Below are 18,215 nucleotides of genomic sequence, written 5' to 3' on the forward strand. Positions count from 1 at the left end.
ATGTGTTGCATGTGTTTATTTGAAATCAAGTCAACAAGTACGCATTAAGTATGAACTATGTGATGTTGGGTTTAGTCATTATTCCATTTTTCTCTCAGTTTACTCATCTGTAAATTGGGGATAATGACAGCATTTCATAGACTTATTTTTAGGATTAACCATGGCACAGTACCTGACAAATATTCAGTGGTATATAATTGTTAGTCATGTTAGTCATTAGCTCTGTTAGAATTAAATTAATAACTCCTGGTTCTTATTTTCCTTGGAGTTTATTAATAATCACTTGAAAGAGAGAAGACAAATATATATATTTAAGCCTAATCTAACCTAACTCTGACCATGTGGTTATCCACATGGCTGTCTCTCCCAGTCATGGTCCTCCGACCATTGTGTTCAAGGGAAGAGCCTGGGGTGAGTCACCTCCCACACCTCTTATCCTCCAACTCTCCCGCATCCCCCTGTGCATTCATGTCCATGGAAGCAGTGTGGGCATGGAAAATGGGATGAACCAGTTCAACAATCTAGGAGGGGAGGGGAGGAAATTCTCTTTACACAATCTCCCCTGTGATTCTATTGGGAGCTGAGCATGTTGAAATCTTCTAGATTTACATGCTTAGTCTCCCGAATGAATCATTTCACATAACCAGTTTATACCTCTAAAGATTATTCTGACTAGAGGTGCATAACATATTGCACTTTGCAAAGGGGAAATTACAACAATTTGGGGATAAGAGGGAAAGAAAAGAGAAAGAAAACACACAAAAAATGATAGATGCATTGACAGAATGCCAATTAGGGGGCATTCTCCTTTGGCATAAGTGTTTATGTTCAGAATAAGTATGTTCAGCCCCCTATAGTTCAGTTCATTATATCCCAAAATTCATTCTGAATCTTTTGATGCAGTCTGTGGCATCCTTATGGCAGCTTCCCCCAAAATATTCACTTTCTTGATTTGGGGTGTTGGCGAGTTTTTTTTTCCTCTGAAATTTCTCTAAAATATTTTAAGATTTTAGCATAATTATACAATCCTCCCTTAGGAGGGTGTTGACCAATATTGTTAGATTTAAATTACTAACTACTGGTTCGTATTTTCCATAGAGTTTATTATTAATCACTTGAAATAGAGAAGACAAATATATATAGATTTAAGCCTAATCTAACCTAACTCTGACCACATGGTTCTCCACATAGCTGTCTCTCTCAGCCATGGTCTTCTACTGCCGTGTTTAAGGGAAGATCCCAGGGCATGTCTCCTCTCACTCCTCTTATCCTCCAACTCTTGCTCGTCCCCCTGTGCATTAGTGTCCATGGACACAGTGCTGGCTTGCAAAATAGGATGAACCGGGTTTATAATCTAGGAGGTGAAGGGGATGAAATGCCCTTTACGCAGCTCTTTTTATTAATTACTGCATTGCAGACATGGTATTTAATTCTTGAAATGCAAATACAAACAGAAAAATAACCTATGTGGCCAGGGAATTCACATTCTAATCTAAACGTTTCCAGAAGTATAAGAAGAGCTGGTCAAGTGATTTGCCCAAGATCACATAGAGACAGTGTCTGTGGACAGATTTAAACCCAGAACCTCTCATCTCTAGACTTGGGCTCTCAATCCACTGAGACACCTAAGGGCTCTCAGTAATTCTCTCTTCATAAAAAATATAAAAAAGATAATTTATTTTATGAATTACATGTAATAACAAAATTCCACATAAGTTTTTTGAAGTTATATAATCAAAATTTTATCAATCTCTCCCTTTCTTCTCCCTTCTCAGAGGTGGTAAGCAATTTGATCTGGGTTATGCATGTTTATCAAGCAACATATTTCCAAATTGTTGATTTTTGTAAGAGAATAATCATATAAAACCAACACCCCAAAATAAAAATCCAAATAAAGTGAAAAGTTGTATGCATTGCTCTACATTCTGACTCTAATAGTTCTTTCTCTGGAGGTGGATAGCATTCCTTGGCTTAAATCCCTCAGAATTGCCCTAAATCATTATATTGTTAAGGGTAGTGAAGTCTTTCACATTAGATCATTTCACAATATTTCAGTTACTATGTATAATGTTCTCCTGGTCCTCCTTATTTCACTCTGATTCAGTTCATGTAGGTCTTTCCAGTTCTTTCGGAAATCATCCTGTTCATCATTCCTTAGAACACAATAGTATTTCATCACCATCATATATCACAATTTGTTCAGCCATTACTCAATTGATGGACATCCCTTCAATTTCCAATTCTTTGCCACCAGAAAAAGAGCAGTTATAAATATTTTTGTACAAGTACATCCTTTTCTCCCCTTTTTTAAAATTTCTTTGGGATATGAACCTAGCAGTGGCATTACTGGATCAAAGGGTATAACCCTTTAAGCATAGTTCAGAATTGACCTCCAGAATGGTTAAATCAGAGTAATCTACTTTGAATATTTTTTCCAATTATATCTAAAAATAATTTTAACATTCATTAAAAAAATTGAATTCCAAAAATTTCCCCTCACTACCTCTCATACCCCCTCACTGAGATGGGAAGCAATTTGATATAAGTGATACAGGTATAATCATGCAAAATGTATTTCTATATTGATCATGTTATGAAAGAAAACAACAAAAAAGAAAAAGAAAGTGTTTTTTAAAAGCATGCTTTGATCTATATTCAGAGGTATCTGAGGTATCTTAGTTCCTTATCTAGATGTGACTCACATTTTTCATCATAAATCCTTTGGAATTTTTTTCAGATTACTGCTGAAAACATCTATCATTCAGAGTAGATCACTGTTTATAATATTCTCCTGGTTTGGCTGAGTTCCCTTTGCATCAGGTAATGTAAGACTTTCCAGGTTTTTTTATGAAATTATAATGCTTATCATTTCTTATAATACAATGTTATTTCATTAAACCATAGATCACAACTTTTTTCAATCATTTTTCAATTTATGGGGACGTACACAATTTTCAATTCTTTCCCAGTACAAAAAGAGCTACTGCTCAATTTTTTTTTAAACCCTTGTACTTCGGTGTATTGTCTCATAGGTGGAAGAGTGGTAAGGGTGGGCAATGGGGGACAAGTGACTTGCCCAGGGTCACACAGCTGGGAAGTGGCTAAGGCCAGGTTTGAACCTAGGACCTCCTGTCTCTAGGCCTGACTCTCACTCCACTGAGCTACCCAGCTGCCCCTGCTTAATTTTTTACATTTATGTCCTTTTAAAAAAGTCTCTTTGCAATACAAACCCTAGTAAAAGTTAATATCTCTTCTATATGTATATAGTATAAATATGTAAACATATGCATATGAGGTATGCACAGTTTTATAGCTTGTTGAAACTAATTCCAAATTAATCTCCAGAATGGATGGGTAAGTTCACAACTTTATGAACTTTGATGAACTTTATGAACATTGATGTCCCAATTCTCTCACATCCCTTCCAACATTTATCATTTCCCTTTTCTCTCTTGTTAGCCAAACTGATAAGTGTGAGATGATGCCTCAGAGTTGTTGTTTTTATTTACATTTCTCTAATCAGGGTTTCATCAGCACAGATCATGCACCAACCACATCATCACCCTAAGAATCATCATCGAACAGTCCATCGAGTGGCAGTCTCCCCTCTATATGACTTTCATGGATTTCAAGAAGGCATTTGACAGCGTGGACAGGAACATCATCTGGAGATTGATGCAGCATTATGGGATTCTCCCGAAGCTTATCACCATCATCCAGCAGTTATATGAAGACTTTACCTGCCAGGTCATCCATAATGGGAAACTGACAACTCCCTTCACAGTGAAGACCGGAGTGAAGCAAGGTTGCATGCTTTCGCCCCTTATCTTCTTGATGGTCATAGATTGGATCATGAGAAGAATTACCAAGGACAACAATACGGGCATTCAATGGACTCATACCAAACAGCTTGAGGACCTTGACTTCGTGGATGACATCTGTCTCCTTTCTCACAAGCAGCAGGATGCGCAAGCCAAACTTGCACGACTCTCTGAAGAAGCGAAGACAGGTCTGAAGATCAACAAGAAGAAGACGAAGGTGATCACAGTCAACAGCAGACAAGACCTGCCAATCCAACTACAGGGAGAAAACATCAAGGAGACGGACCACTTCACCTATTTGGGTAGCATAGTCAGTAAGGACGGCGGGGCAGATGAGGACATCAGAAACCGAACCAACAAAGCCAGACAGGCATTTAACACCTTACGGTCTGTCTGGATCTCCAAAGCACTGTCCCTCATCACTAAGCTCCAAATCTTCAATACCAACGTAAAGGCCGTCCTCCTATATGGATCAGAAAGCTGGAGAGTGACGAAAGTCAACACCAACAAACTCCAAGTCTTTGTTAACAGATGTCTACGCTACATCTTGAACATCAGATGGCCTGAAAAGATCTCCAATGCTAGTCTCTGGGAAAGAACAATCCAGTATCCCATTAGTCAGGACATAAAGAAACATAAGTGGAGATGGATAGGACATACGCTCCGAAAACCGGAAGACAACGTAGCCAGACAAGAATTGTGCTGGAACCCTTCAGGGAGGAGGAAAGTCGGAAGACCAAAACAGACCTGGCAAAGATCTGCCGAAAATGAAACAAAAACAGTCGGAATGACATGGGCCCAGCTGGGGGAAGTTGCCCAGAACAGAGTCCGCTGGCATGAGATGGTTGCAGACCTATGCTCCTAAGGAGTCAACAGGAATAATCATAATCATAATCATAATCAATAGTGATTTTTCTAATTTCTATGACTATAAACAGTTTTTATTTCTTATATCTGAAAACTACCTGTTCATATCGTTTGACCATTTGTCAATTGAGAACTGCCTTTTATTCTTATAAATTTGACTCAGTTCTCTATATATCTGAGAGAAACTTGATGTTAAATTTCTTTCCAGTTTTCTACTTTCCTTCTCATCTTGGCTGCATTTGTTTTGTTTATAGGGAAAAAAACTTTATTAAAGTTTAATGTAATCAAAATTATCCCTTTTATATCCTCTAATGTTCTCTCTCTCCTTTGGTCATAAATTCTTCCCATATCCATAGATTTGGCAGGTAAACTATTTATTCCATGCTTCCATTATTTGTTTATGAAATCATCCTTTATGCCCCAATCATATACCTATTTTTTGACCTTCTCTTGAAATATAAGAAATTTGTCTATATCTAATTTCTGCCAAATTTCTTTCCAGGTTTTCCAGGAAGTTTTGTCAAAAAGTGAGTTCTTATTCCCAATGCTGGGATCTTTGCATTTATTAAATGCTAGTTTACTGTAATAATTTACTACTTTGTATCATTTTACAGTGTATTGTGAGGTGTACAGGGTGTTCAAGATAGACTATGTCCTCTGATATGAGGGTTTGCTGTCTACTTTTCAGGACTACTTTCCTCCTATGGTGTCTCTCTGCCAAGGAGCTCTTGCCTGTGGCTCTAGAAGCATGAGGTCCTGGGTTCAAATGTGACCCTGGACACTTCCTAGCTGTGTGACTCTCAGCAAGTCACTTAACCTTCATTTCCTAGCCCTTACTGGTCTTTTGCCTTAGAAATAATACTTTTGATCTCGCTTTGATCTTGATCAAGTCAGGGGCTGAGCGAATTCCAGTCCCAGGCTTAGGCTCAAGTTTTCGGTCTTACTGTGTACTTGATCCAATCAGGCACACCCTTGATTGCCCTGTCTTGGAGCTACACCCTGAGCTTTAGGCAAAAAAATCAGTACTTAGTACTTTATTACTGTCAGTCACCCCAAAGTATGAACTAAGTCCTTATCCCAAACCCAGACTAGAATTCCCTGGGCTGGGGTTTTGGACGTCTCCATACGTTTGAAATTTCAAGGGGTATGGGTTGACTTGTATTAGTCCAGGTAGGATCCGGATGTTGGATTGGGCATAGGTTCTTGAACCTTAGACAGCAGATGTATGGGGTGGAGTATGTAACTTGCTCTTGGCTTGCTCTTTCCTCCTTGTTACAGTTTCTTGCTGGCTCTGCTCTCATTTCACCCCAGTGCCCCAGATGTGTTGCCTACCTTTTGGGTTTTTCTTTTCTAGAAAGTTGTTTCACTCTGTTTCCTTGTTGGTTCTTTCACTCCTGTATTCATTTTGTGGTGATATTTTAATCTTCGTCAGAGAGGTTCTGTGCCTTAACCAATGCCTATAAAAGTTACACAGTAGGCATCTAATTAATATTTGTTGCATTTGTTGATGTCCAGGGAACATACCTGAGAACTTCTCTCCATATTGACATCAATAATTTCTTCAGAAGAGTTTGATCAAGTTGATATTTTTAATTTTTTTTTCAGTAGGAACATAGTCTGGGCTCAAAGCAGTCACCTCCTTATTCCCAATTGTTGCCTCACAATCTAATTAGATATTGCAAGTGTGGGGAGGAACTTCTAGCCCCTTGCCTTTAAACATTTAAACATACTCTGGGGCTTCCCAGCAATTTACACCCACAAACAGAATGACAGACTTGTAAATCCCTAAGCTTTGTGCTACCTCCCTCCCCCTTTTTCCTCCCTTCCTGTGAGATTAGTGGCTCCCAGGAGGGAAAAGGACACTTGTAAGCTACAAGATTTATAAGCATGCAGTGCCCTTGGAAGTGTAAATTGCTGGGAAACTCCAGAGTGCCATTAAACTTTGAAATGTGGTAACCATCATACCCCTTATTCTAAGGGAGCAGGAAATGGTTACTGAGAGGCTCTATGGAACTGAAGATAGAGGTTAAGAGAACCAAAGGCTTCAGTCCTTTCTGCTCCCCATCATAGAGGGGGAAATGTTGGGAGGTAGATTTGGATATTGAAGGGCCCTGCATTCTAAAGTGGGAGGGATGAATAGGGGAGCAAGGAAGGAAGAAGAACATGGGCCCTTGCGAAGTGAAACTTTCCTTGAAGTTGTCATTTACATGAATTTAAACATGCAATACTTAACCTGAAATTGAAATATTTGAAGTATATCTTTGGAGATCCCACATTTGAAAGACTAGTGCTATAGGCATTTCCCCTATTTAATAAATATCAAATAACATGTCTTTAAATGAGAGTAAGTAAGAAAAAAGAGTAAATGAATCATAAGATGTGTTCATATCCCAGCTGTGAGAATGTGGGTAAATTACCTGAATTCTCTAAGACCCATTTTTTGTCAGCTAAATCTGGATAATACTTTCATTTTACTCACCTCTTAGTTTGGACTTATTCTAAGGTATTGCTTGAGCTTATATGTTTGTTTATTCAAATCTAGTTAGTAATTTTATTCATAAAACACCAATAAGGTTCCATAATATGCCAACTATTATAATAATACAGCTACACATGTCACATTCTAGCTCTGGAAGGTCAAAATGGATTTAAAGTACAGCACAAATGTAAGTTGCACATATTTTCAGGCTCCTTCAGTGTATTAATTTTTTTCTGATACATTTCTTCTATTTCTTTCTTTTCATCATTAACAAGATTTCTTATCTGTAGTAGTTTAGTGGAAGAATGAAGGTGATATATTAAAATTTAATTTTAAAATTATTTTTAAAACACCACACAAGGATTTAGATAGAGAATAACTTGCCAGAAGGAATGCTAGGATTATATCCCCAGGACCTGAGTTCAAATTCTATCTTTGGCATTTCCTATATTTGGAGAAGTCCCTTATCTGCCCTGGGCTTCAGTTTACTCTGAGGTGAGAGTTTTAGACCAAGCAGGCTTTGCGTTTCCTTCTGGCTATAGATCTGTGTTCCTCCCATCTGAGTCAAACTGGACAAATCATTTCTCTTCTTTGAAATTCATTTTCCTCATATGTAAAATGAAAGAATTGACCTACATGATCTTTAAGGTTTCTTCTACTTTTGAACCTTTGATCTCCTGGTTTCTGAAGAAAGAACTATTCAGTTTATTGCTACTTGTTCTAGCTGGGTTTTTTATCATTCTCTGACCCTGTGTTAGTGACACCATTGCTTTCATTCTGCAGCCATCCTAAACTTTCCACTATGTAAATATTGTAGCCAGCCATCCTCTCTAAAGACCTGGAGATAGTCAGATCATAGATGGTCCACAGGGATTACTATTTCAACATATTTTAGTCTGTAAGGAAGGGCTTCAGGATAACTAACACTTACCACCTTTCACCTCTTTAAAATGCCAGATTTATCACCTGAGACTCCCAGGTGGAAATACAGACATTTGCAGAAAATAGCCAGCCTGGGCTTCAATGCTTCTGAGATTCGGGGTCAGTTTTCTTTCATTTGGCACATCATCCTTTCTTTCTTCTTGAAGATCAGACTCCTCAGCCCACAGCTGTGGTTCAGAAAAAAAGTGATAACTAATACCATTGCACATTATTAAGTCCCAAGAATGCATTTTCATTGGCTTTGAAAAGAGGATAGAATGGTTTTATTTCAATTCATTGGATAATGAGTAAACACTTATGTGCTGAGCATTGGATTAGTCTCTGGAGATGAAAAGGGAAAAAAGAAGCTTTACCCTCAAGAATCTTACATTCTAATGGGAGACATAATATGTATGCAGAGAGGAATATCATACAAGATGCAACAATAATAGCTCTGCTTTCTGTTTTTTAGGTATGTTTGCCAAGGTAGGATAGAATTTACTAGAAGCCTGGAATTTCAAATCCAGCAGCTTAAGAAGTTTAAAAGAAAGGAAAAGCAGATGTAATTCTGAAGCTTTTTGTTGCCAAAGGAAATGTGAAACCCTTTATATTTTTCTTCCTTCTTTTTTCCCTCCTTGTATCTCTTTTTATTACCTAATCAGAATTTGACTGCTCTTTGACCCAAATATGGAAAATACCTATTCCCTCTACTATCACCATCTAATTTCCCTGTTCTTTTTCATTTCCTCTTGTCCTCTTCTGTCCTAAAAAAATTCTTTATTACCTTATTCTTACATTTAATTTTTAAAAGAGTGGTTTTTTTCATCCTTGCCTCTCCTACTTCAACTCCTTTTATTTTCATCTTTTTTTCATCATTTTATTTATAAATTCATCATTAACAAGAGTAAGTTGTATGTGTTGTGGCTAGCATGCTGACCTGGAGTCAGGAAGAACTGCCTTCAAATCCCACTTCTGACATTAGTTTTGGTATCATGAGGAAATCATTTAACCTCTCTTAGACTCAGTTTCCTGATCTGTAAAATGGGCATTATAATTTTTGCTATACAGAGGCATTGGGGGACTTTAATGGAACTTTTCCTTTCCCTACTTTCCAAGTTGAACAACAGGCTCACTCCTGTGTTTCAGAAGAGATTCCCTGCCTATGTTGTCTTTAGTGTTGGGAGAGCAGGAGGAGGAGTGTCTTGAATTCTGGAAAGACTGAGCATTGGATACCCTGACTTTTATCTCATTAAACTTCTCTCTCTCTCTCTCTCTCTCTCTCTCTCTCTCTCTCTCTCTCTCTCTCTCTCTCTTCCTCTGTACTTAGTTATAAAACAAGTTATAGAACAGAATGTTGTATTTCCCCTCCTGAAAAGTAGAAATAATTTGTGAAATGCCTCCATAGACATTATACCATACATCTTGAAAATTTCCAGATGTGCATTACTAGAAAGATTCAATATTGTGTGTGTGTGTGCGCGCGCGTGTGTTGGTTTGAGGGGATGGGATTGTGTGTACACATTCGGGTAATGGTTTAATGTTTGTTTAAACTTGGGATACAATGGAAGTTTGGTAAATTGTTAAGTAAATTACATCTGGAATAAAACATGTTGCTTGCTTTGGGAAAATATTACTATGTGAATTTCTCACAGTTCCTTTCATTTTATAATATTCAATAAAGCCAATTCTGGACAAGGATATCATTTTTTTGTTTTGTTTTTAAAGGAAGGACATGTATTAGAGACTTAATAGTTAAGTTTAGAAGAGGATGCTGACATCTTTAATACACTGCTTGATCAGTAGGCTACTTTTTTTCTTTTTCCTCTTTTTTTTCTTTTCCCCCATGACCATTCAAGTGGAATCCAGTCCAGAGCCAAGGACAAAGACTGGATGGCCTCTTGCAGCTCCTTGCTCGGAGTATCTGATTTATTTTCTTTAGGTAATTTTCACCATGGGAATGTCCTGCAGGCCTGCTGAGATTTCTGGATTTGATGAGAAGCCTACTGGGTCCCAAAGCCAGGGCTGGCTGTTTCAGATTACACTTTAAAAAATGACTGGATACCTCAAGGACAAAGGCAGCCCTGGAAGTATCCTACAATTACTTATCAGAATAACTCAGTGCAGAATGTAAGTTGAACCTTGTTTCTACAGTTTATTGTTTTTCCCCCTTTACATGAAAACTTGGCTGGTTTTTTATATTGGCAATGATTTTCCAGCTAGCTTTTCATATGCCAACATTTTACTGCTGTAAGGAAATATAAATATTTCTGAAAGGCGTGAGTTATGTATTTAAGGTTTTATAGAGTCATTCTTCATATGATCCCACCCATTCCACATTATACACAGAACCTTGGCTCAGAGTAACCACGTAAGTCTTTTTTTTTTTTAATTGAATTGAGGACAGTGGATGTAGTGTAGACCAGAAAATGCTGAGTTTGCAGCCCCAGGACATGGGTTCTAATCTGAGTTATGAGCTACCTTACATGTGCAAGACACAATCTCTCTAGGCATCAATTTCCTCAGACCAGATGGCCTGTTAGTTCCCTTCTATCTCAGGATCTAGGAATAATTTGAAAACCAAAAGGAAAATAGGTATTGTTGTTGGAAAAACTGAGTTTTCTCCTTTGCTAAATCAGTCAATCAGTAAGCATTTCTTAAGCACCTACTATGTGCCAGGGACTATGTTAAATTCTGGGGATAATGGGGAAAAAAATGACAAAACACAGTCTCCATTCTCAGGGAACCGAAGAAAATATCTGTAATATTCAAAGCATTTCCTTTGGGAAGAAATTATATTAAAAAATTCTGGGAGAACCTGAATATTCATCCTGAAAACAAGCCCCACTGCCCATGCTGATAATTAAGACATGGCCACCCAATCTTTAAGAGACTAGATATTCTAGTAACAAATCCTGTTGAATTCTGTTTGACCTTAAGCAATTTTTTGAAAGTGGAAATAATGAGGTTCCTCTAAAAAGATAAATTCATTTGAAAACCAGTTCTAGATCCATCAAGAGCAGCTGCATCTTAAATCCATCTCAGAAATATGTTTTATTGGGCACTGGAATTGCTAACAGAAGCTCTTATGAATCATCTCAGGGTGAATAGAATGGAGAAGCCTAAATGTTGATATAAAAATTAAAAAAAAAACATATTTTAAAGTTGATCAGGTATTTAGGCAGCATCAAAGATACAGCTGTTTAACAAGACCAGTCTCTCACATTAGTGACATGAGATGCACTTGCCAGAGTCTATGAGCAATGGTCTTTCATAAGGCCATGGGAACACTGGCACCAAGTAACAAATGCTAGCAAAGACTGAATACATATATAGTCAAGAGGGATGAAAATCCCAAAGTGTGGGCAAGTGATTTACTGTTCACAATCTATCTGAGAGAGCATTGTCAGAGACAAAATACTTCCCAGAATAATCTTATCTGGGTTTGCCAAGAGAAAGCAGTTGTTAAAAATAATAATAATACTTGAGTACATGCCAAAAACTTTGCATTATTTCTTAGAGCAAATAAGTTGGCACCCTCATTCTTTTGGTTATCATTCAAAACCAGTAGTAAATTGCCTTTTAAAATTCCCGTACTACTGAGACGTATAACTTTATATTGCCTTGAAACAAACGAGTCACAATACTCAAAGTTGTGAGTTGGTTAATGAGACAAGGCAGCCGACTTCTTTTTAAGGGAATTTCCCTGCCCTAGAAAAATCATTATTTGAAAACTGGACAAAAGTTAGAGAAAAAATTCTTTTTAGAGATTAAGTTCCTGAACTGCAAGGCCAAAGATGAAAAACTGGCCAGTTTGGTAGAGAATAAGAAGAACGAAGTTTAAGCTAAACAACAACTAACCTGAACATTTATCAGATGTAGACACTATACAGATGGGAGGAGCTTTAAATAGGAGTTACATCTATTCATGGAGGATTAATTTAGGATAATAAGAAATTCAGTTAGACTTTATAGAAAGAAAATTATGGAATAGAGCATTTGCTAAATGTAATTTAATTTTTTTTTTTACTTTTAACTCATTCCATTAAAATACACTCAGTGGCTAGAATACTGGCCTTCTGCATGATCCACAAACAAGATATTCTATCACAAAACTCCAGGTATTTTCTCTAGTAGTCCCTCATGCCTAATTTCCTCTTTCTTTTCAACTCTTTGTTTTCCATGGCTTTCTTCAAGTCCCAAATAAAATTGCTCTTTTTAAAGAGAATCTCAAACTCTCTTAATTCTAGGGCATTTCCTTTCTTAATTATTTTCTATTATTTTCTTTTATTTATTGAATATAGTTGTTTCCATGCTATCTCCCCAATTAGAGTGGGAGTTCCTCTAGGGCAGGGACTGTTCATTGGCTCTTTTTGTATCCCTACTGCTTAGTATGATGTCTGGCACAAAGTAAATGCTAACTAAATGGTTATTGGCTGACAGTGGAATTTTAAAATGTTTATTGATTAATGTTTAAAGCAGAGGGTAGCTGGGTGGCTCAGTAGATTCAAAGTCAGGCCCAGAAATAGGAGGTCCTGGGTTCAAATCTGAACTCGGACACATCCTGGCTGTGTGACCCTGGGCAAGTTACTTAACTCCCATTGCCTAGTCCTTACCATGTTTCTGTAGTATTGGTTCTAAGGCAAAAGTAAGAGTTTAAAAATGTTTAAATAAACAATTTCTACTCATATATTCAGATATGTATGTGTATATATATATATCTGTTTTCATATGTATATATTGAATAGATATTCTAAATATGTATATAAACATGTATAAATATACAAGTAAATGGGTAATATATGTATATGTATACAATAAGTAATATATAACATAAATACTCATTGAATATTTTCCATGATTCAAATACCAACCTTCTTCCCTTCTGCCTCTTACAATACTTAGGTCCCTTAATGTCATCAAGCCCCATCTAATGTCATCCTGATCAAGCCTGGTATCGCTCATCTATAATTCTTGCTCCTGGATGAGGCTGAGACTAGCATATTCCTAGTCCTTAGGTCAAGGCTAGCATTGGGATCAGGCCTCTTGTGTAACTGGTTAACTTCCAGCATGGAAAAGTGCCCCTCCCCCCAAAAGAAAAAAACACAATTCTATCTAATCTACATTTATTAAGCACCAACTATATATAAAGCACTGTGCTATGTGCCAGGGAAACAATGAACAAAAAGAAAGACAGTCTCTGACTTTGAGAAGCTTCTGTTCTAAATGGGGGTATTCTGTGTAGATGGCACAGAAAAGGAGGCAGGAAATCTGGGGGTGTCTGAAATAACAGGGGGTATTTTGCACAGATCATCTTATCTGGTGAAGTAGGAACCAGACAGAACAGTAGATACAAAGTGGAGTGAATCAAAAACTTCAGTCTTTGACATCTATGAAAGAAGTCTTCCAAACAGAGGAGAGAAGACTGAGGGAGGTGGTGTTAGTCAAGGCTGGAGTTAAAAGCACAGTAGAGGGTGTATAATTAATGAGCTTATCCTTGGAGGGGCATCTTGTTCTAAACAGTTGAAACCAGGCAGAAATAAATCTTTTACTGAGTTTCCAAGTTGACTACATTGTCCTTCAAATTACCATTACCCATCTGGGCCCATTCTGTAATCCCCAATAGACTCCCTGATTTTAGTTAGTTATTTATTTTTATTTAAGTATTTTTCTATGGTTTCATGATTCATGTACTTCCCCTTGCCTTTTCCCTCTCCCCACTCCCCCCACCCCAAGAGCCGACAAGCAATTCCATTGGGTTATATACATCTATTATCACTCAATACCTATTTCTATATTATTCATTTTCGTAATAAATTAATCTTTTGAAAACAAAAAACCCCACATCCTATATCCATGTAAACAAATGATAAATCAAATGTTTTCCTTCTGCATTTCTATCCCAACTGTCCTTTCTCTCAATGTGGCCCGCATTCTTTCTCATAAGTGCTTTGCGATTGTCCTGTATCATTGCATTACTTTTAGTAGCAAAGTCGATTATATATGATGATCTCATAATGTTTCATTTTCTGTGTAGTGTTCTGGTTCTGTTCATTTCACTCCACATTGGTTCATGCAGGCCTTTCCAGATCATATGGAAATCAAGCAATTTATCATTCCTTATTGCACAATAGTATTCCATCACCATCATATACCACAATTTGTTCAGTCATTCCCCAACTGATGGGCACTCCCCATTTTCTAATTTTTTGCCACAAAGAGCGTGGCTATGAATATTTTTGTACAAGTTTTTTCCTTATTATCTCTTTGGGTTACAAACCTAGTAGTAGTATTGCTGGATCAAAGGGTATGCATTCTTTTAAAGCCCTTTAGGCATAATTCCAAATTGCCATCCAGAATGGTTGGATTAAGTCACAACTGCACCAGCAGAGTAATAGTGTCTCTATTTTGCCACAACTGCTCCAACATTTATTATTTTCCTTTACTGTTATATTGGTCAACCTGCTAAGTGTGAGATGGTACCTCAGAGTTATTTTGACTTGCAGTTCTCTAATTAGGAGGGATTTAGAACACTTTTTCATGTGATTATTGATAGTTTTGACTTTTTTCATCTGAAAACTGCCTCATGTCCCTTGCCCATTTATCAATTGGGGAATGGATTAATTTTTTTGTACATTTGATGTAGTTCCTTATATATTTTGGAAATTAGTCCTTTTCCACAGAATTTTGTTGTAATTTTTCCCCACTTTGTTTCTTCCCTTCTAATTTTGGTTGCATTGGTGTTGTTTGTACAAACCCTTTTTAATTTAATATAATAAAATTATTCATTTTACATTTTATAATATTCTCTATCTCTTACTTGGTCTTAAGTTCCTTCCTTTTCCACAGATTTGACAGGTATACTATTCAATGTTCACCTCATTTATTTATGATTTCATTCTTTATATTTAAGTCATTTACACATTTTGAATTTATCATCATATAGGGTATAAGATGTTGATCTAAACCTAATCTCTCCTATACTGTTTTCCAATTTTCCCAGCAGTTTTTGTCAAATAGTGAGTTCTTGTTCCAAAAGCTGGGATCTTTGGATTTGTCAAACACTAGCTTGCTGAGGTCTTTTACCCCTAGTCTCCAATAGATTCCTTGAAAATAAGGACTGGGTTTTTTTTTTCTGTTTTTGTAGTTTTACAGCACCATCTGCACAAAGAACTGAATGGAGAACTTCTTCAGAATGTCTAAAAAAATTAGGAATTTGGCATTTTCAGACTCATTCTCTTGTTTCCCTCATTCTAATGTGTCCTCAGTCCCTGGAGAGCAGTGACAAACTACAGAATTCAAAACATGAGCCGAATTTCTATGCTTTGCTTGATTTTTAGCTAAAGCAAACTACCAAGTTTCAAGACATTCCCACTCCTAACCAATCAGGCTCTCCAGGTTTCCTTATCTAAACACTAAAAAATCAGGCTCATGCAGAAGGTTCATCAACCATTCAGTGAATCAAATTCAATTTCCAAAATTGTAACCAAATGCCCAACTCATTGAGTCTTAGCTAGGGTGGTTATATTTTTATACAAGAGCCACAGTCTTCTCAAAGCCAATCCTGTTGATATATAAACCAAATTCAGAGCACTTGAAAAATCTACTTATTCATATCTACTATTCTTCCTTGTCTGCCAGCTCTAGGAGAGAGAATTTTGTATAGTAGACAAAAATCAACTTTGGAACCAGAAAGATTTGGCTTCAAACTTTATCTCATATATTATATTCATTCTGTACTTCTCTAGAGTGTCAACTTACACTGATGGGGGTGGTTCTTATTCATGAGTTCTTTATACTGAAAGAGAAAGATAGACAGACAGACAGACAGACACATACCCACACAGACATGACACAGAAACACAGATACAAAACACAGAGAGACAGATACAGAGACAGAGGCAGAGACAGACAGAGACAGAGAGTCACAGAGTGAGAGAGAAAATTTTATTCATTTTTCTTCATGCTTTTCCCCCATGCTGCAGAAATATAAATTGATCAAATACAGGGCCTACCTCACTTTTGCCTTTTGTATTTCTGTTCTTTAGCACACTGCCTGGCACATAGTGCATGCTTAATAAATATTTGTTGATTTCCATTTAATTAAAATGTGACTATGGGGTCAGAGACTGAAATTGTGACTTCATTTGTTACCAGACATTGTACCAAAAATGGATAAACAAAGACAAAGCTATTCCTGGTCTCAAAGAGTATACAGCCTAATGAGGGAAAATATTGTAATGGAGAAGTACACACCAGCTGCAGACAGAGGAAATAGAAAGTAACATGAGAAAAGAAGATTCTACTGAATGAGGAAACTCTCTGCCAAGTAACAGATACATGAGAATCAATGAAGAGACAGATATGTATCCCATGCTATTTAGGAGGACAAACACACATATGATGAGGGCTTCTTAAGTGCTTTTCTGGGCTCCTCATCCAACTTTGGTGTCCACCTGTCACCCGGCTCTCACCTGTGGCTCCAAGAACCTATAGGATGCATAATGACCATGCTTTGGTAGAACCTCCACAGACAGGTTCATGCAGGCTGAGGGTAAGTATCAATCCTCAAACCCTTCTGTGAATTAGTGGGATATCTCTCAAGTATGTGAAGGCTCTCTGTGGCAGAGTGGGTAGGTGAGAACAATTTGTTCCAATGGCCATAAAAGCAGGTAAAATAGGTGTTTTGGAGTGCTTAGAGCTTGATCAGTCATTAAGGATGCCAAAGTCATTCATTGTTTCCCTAGTCATCACCAATTGTACTGACTTTTATCTTGTCACTCGACTGATGACTGGAAGAAAGAATGAGGCTGATGATGTTGTGGAACTCTGCCTCACTTAAATACAGTTTAAACACGAGTCAAGACATCACCAATAGTGATATCATCGGTCCTCTTTGAAAACAAAGAATGAACATCTTGTTCCCACTGCCCTATCAATTGGTAGGTATAGCTATGTTTGCTGTCACATTACCATAAAAAGGAAAATAGATTGCAAATAACCTAAGCTTATAAAGATTCCAAATCCAATAATGGAATAATTTCCAGGGTCCATACTAAACAAAATCATGTTTCCAATCTCCTTTACTGTGGGAACTGACAACTGCTGAGAGCATGAGGTGGGTTGGCCAGCCTGGCAATGACACAGCCTTCAAATTCATCCCCTACCATGCCTAACAAGTATCGGCCTCATCAAACATTCTCTCCTAAGACCCTGAAATGGCAAGTTTGCTTGCTCAGAGCCCTTTCCAAATGCCTCAGGTCATGGCTTCACACTTCAGAAAGGAGACCATACTTCAGTGCCTAGTTCCACACCCTCTCCTTGCTTATTCTAAACTTTTTGAATTGTGAAGATTTGTTGAGGGGCAAAAATGAGACTGTAACTTTGCCTTCTCTTTATCTTCATATACTCCCATCTCCTCCAAAATAAATACACTATGAACTGACAAGCTACTCATGATAAAGAGGTCCATTGATGTCTGAAAAATGTATTTGAATGTGTAAAGGTGGAATTTTACTGGAGTACAGCAGAACCCCAAGAAAGTAGGGTCAGTTGAAGACCATTGGAATCAAGACTATAAAAAGGGGAGCCCCAAGCCAGGTTGGGGAGTTTGGAGGAGCTAGAAGGAGAAGGATGTGTGAGCTTGAAATCTCCTGAACCAAGTATACTCAAACTCTTGCTGTCCCTTGGCAGCTGTTCTTGTGGACATCTTTGGATAGACATAGACTGCTAATAAGAGATTTCAGAGACTCAATTTGTAAGCCTGTGACTCTATCACAGATACCATCAACTGTTACCTTCAATATTCCCTTTGGGGATCTTTAGTTTACCTTGAAATGGTTAGAACAGAAGACTTAGTGGATAGAGGGGGAAGAGAATTCAGCTTGGGGCTTTTGTCCTGGCAGGATCAAGAATTTCATAGGCTTCACTCTTTCATCCCTTCCTTTAGATCTACATTGTTATTAAAGACATTATATCAAGTCAGGTAACATTTGGATTCATCTAACAAATATTCAAAAGAGAACAACACCTGATGCATTACCTGAGAAGATCCTCCATTTTCAACTGAACTTCTGTTGAAACAAGGAAGGGCTCAGTGAGAGATTTATCCGGCTATCTCTGTCTGGGAA

This window comes from Gracilinanus agilis, chromosome 6 (genome assembly GCF_016433145.1).
Source record: "Gracilinanus agilis isolate LMUSP501 chromosome 6, AgileGrace, whole genome shotgun sequence".
NCBI classification, from domain to species: domain Eukaryota; kingdom Metazoa; phylum Chordata; class Mammalia; order Didelphimorphia; family Didelphidae; genus Gracilinanus; species Gracilinanus agilis.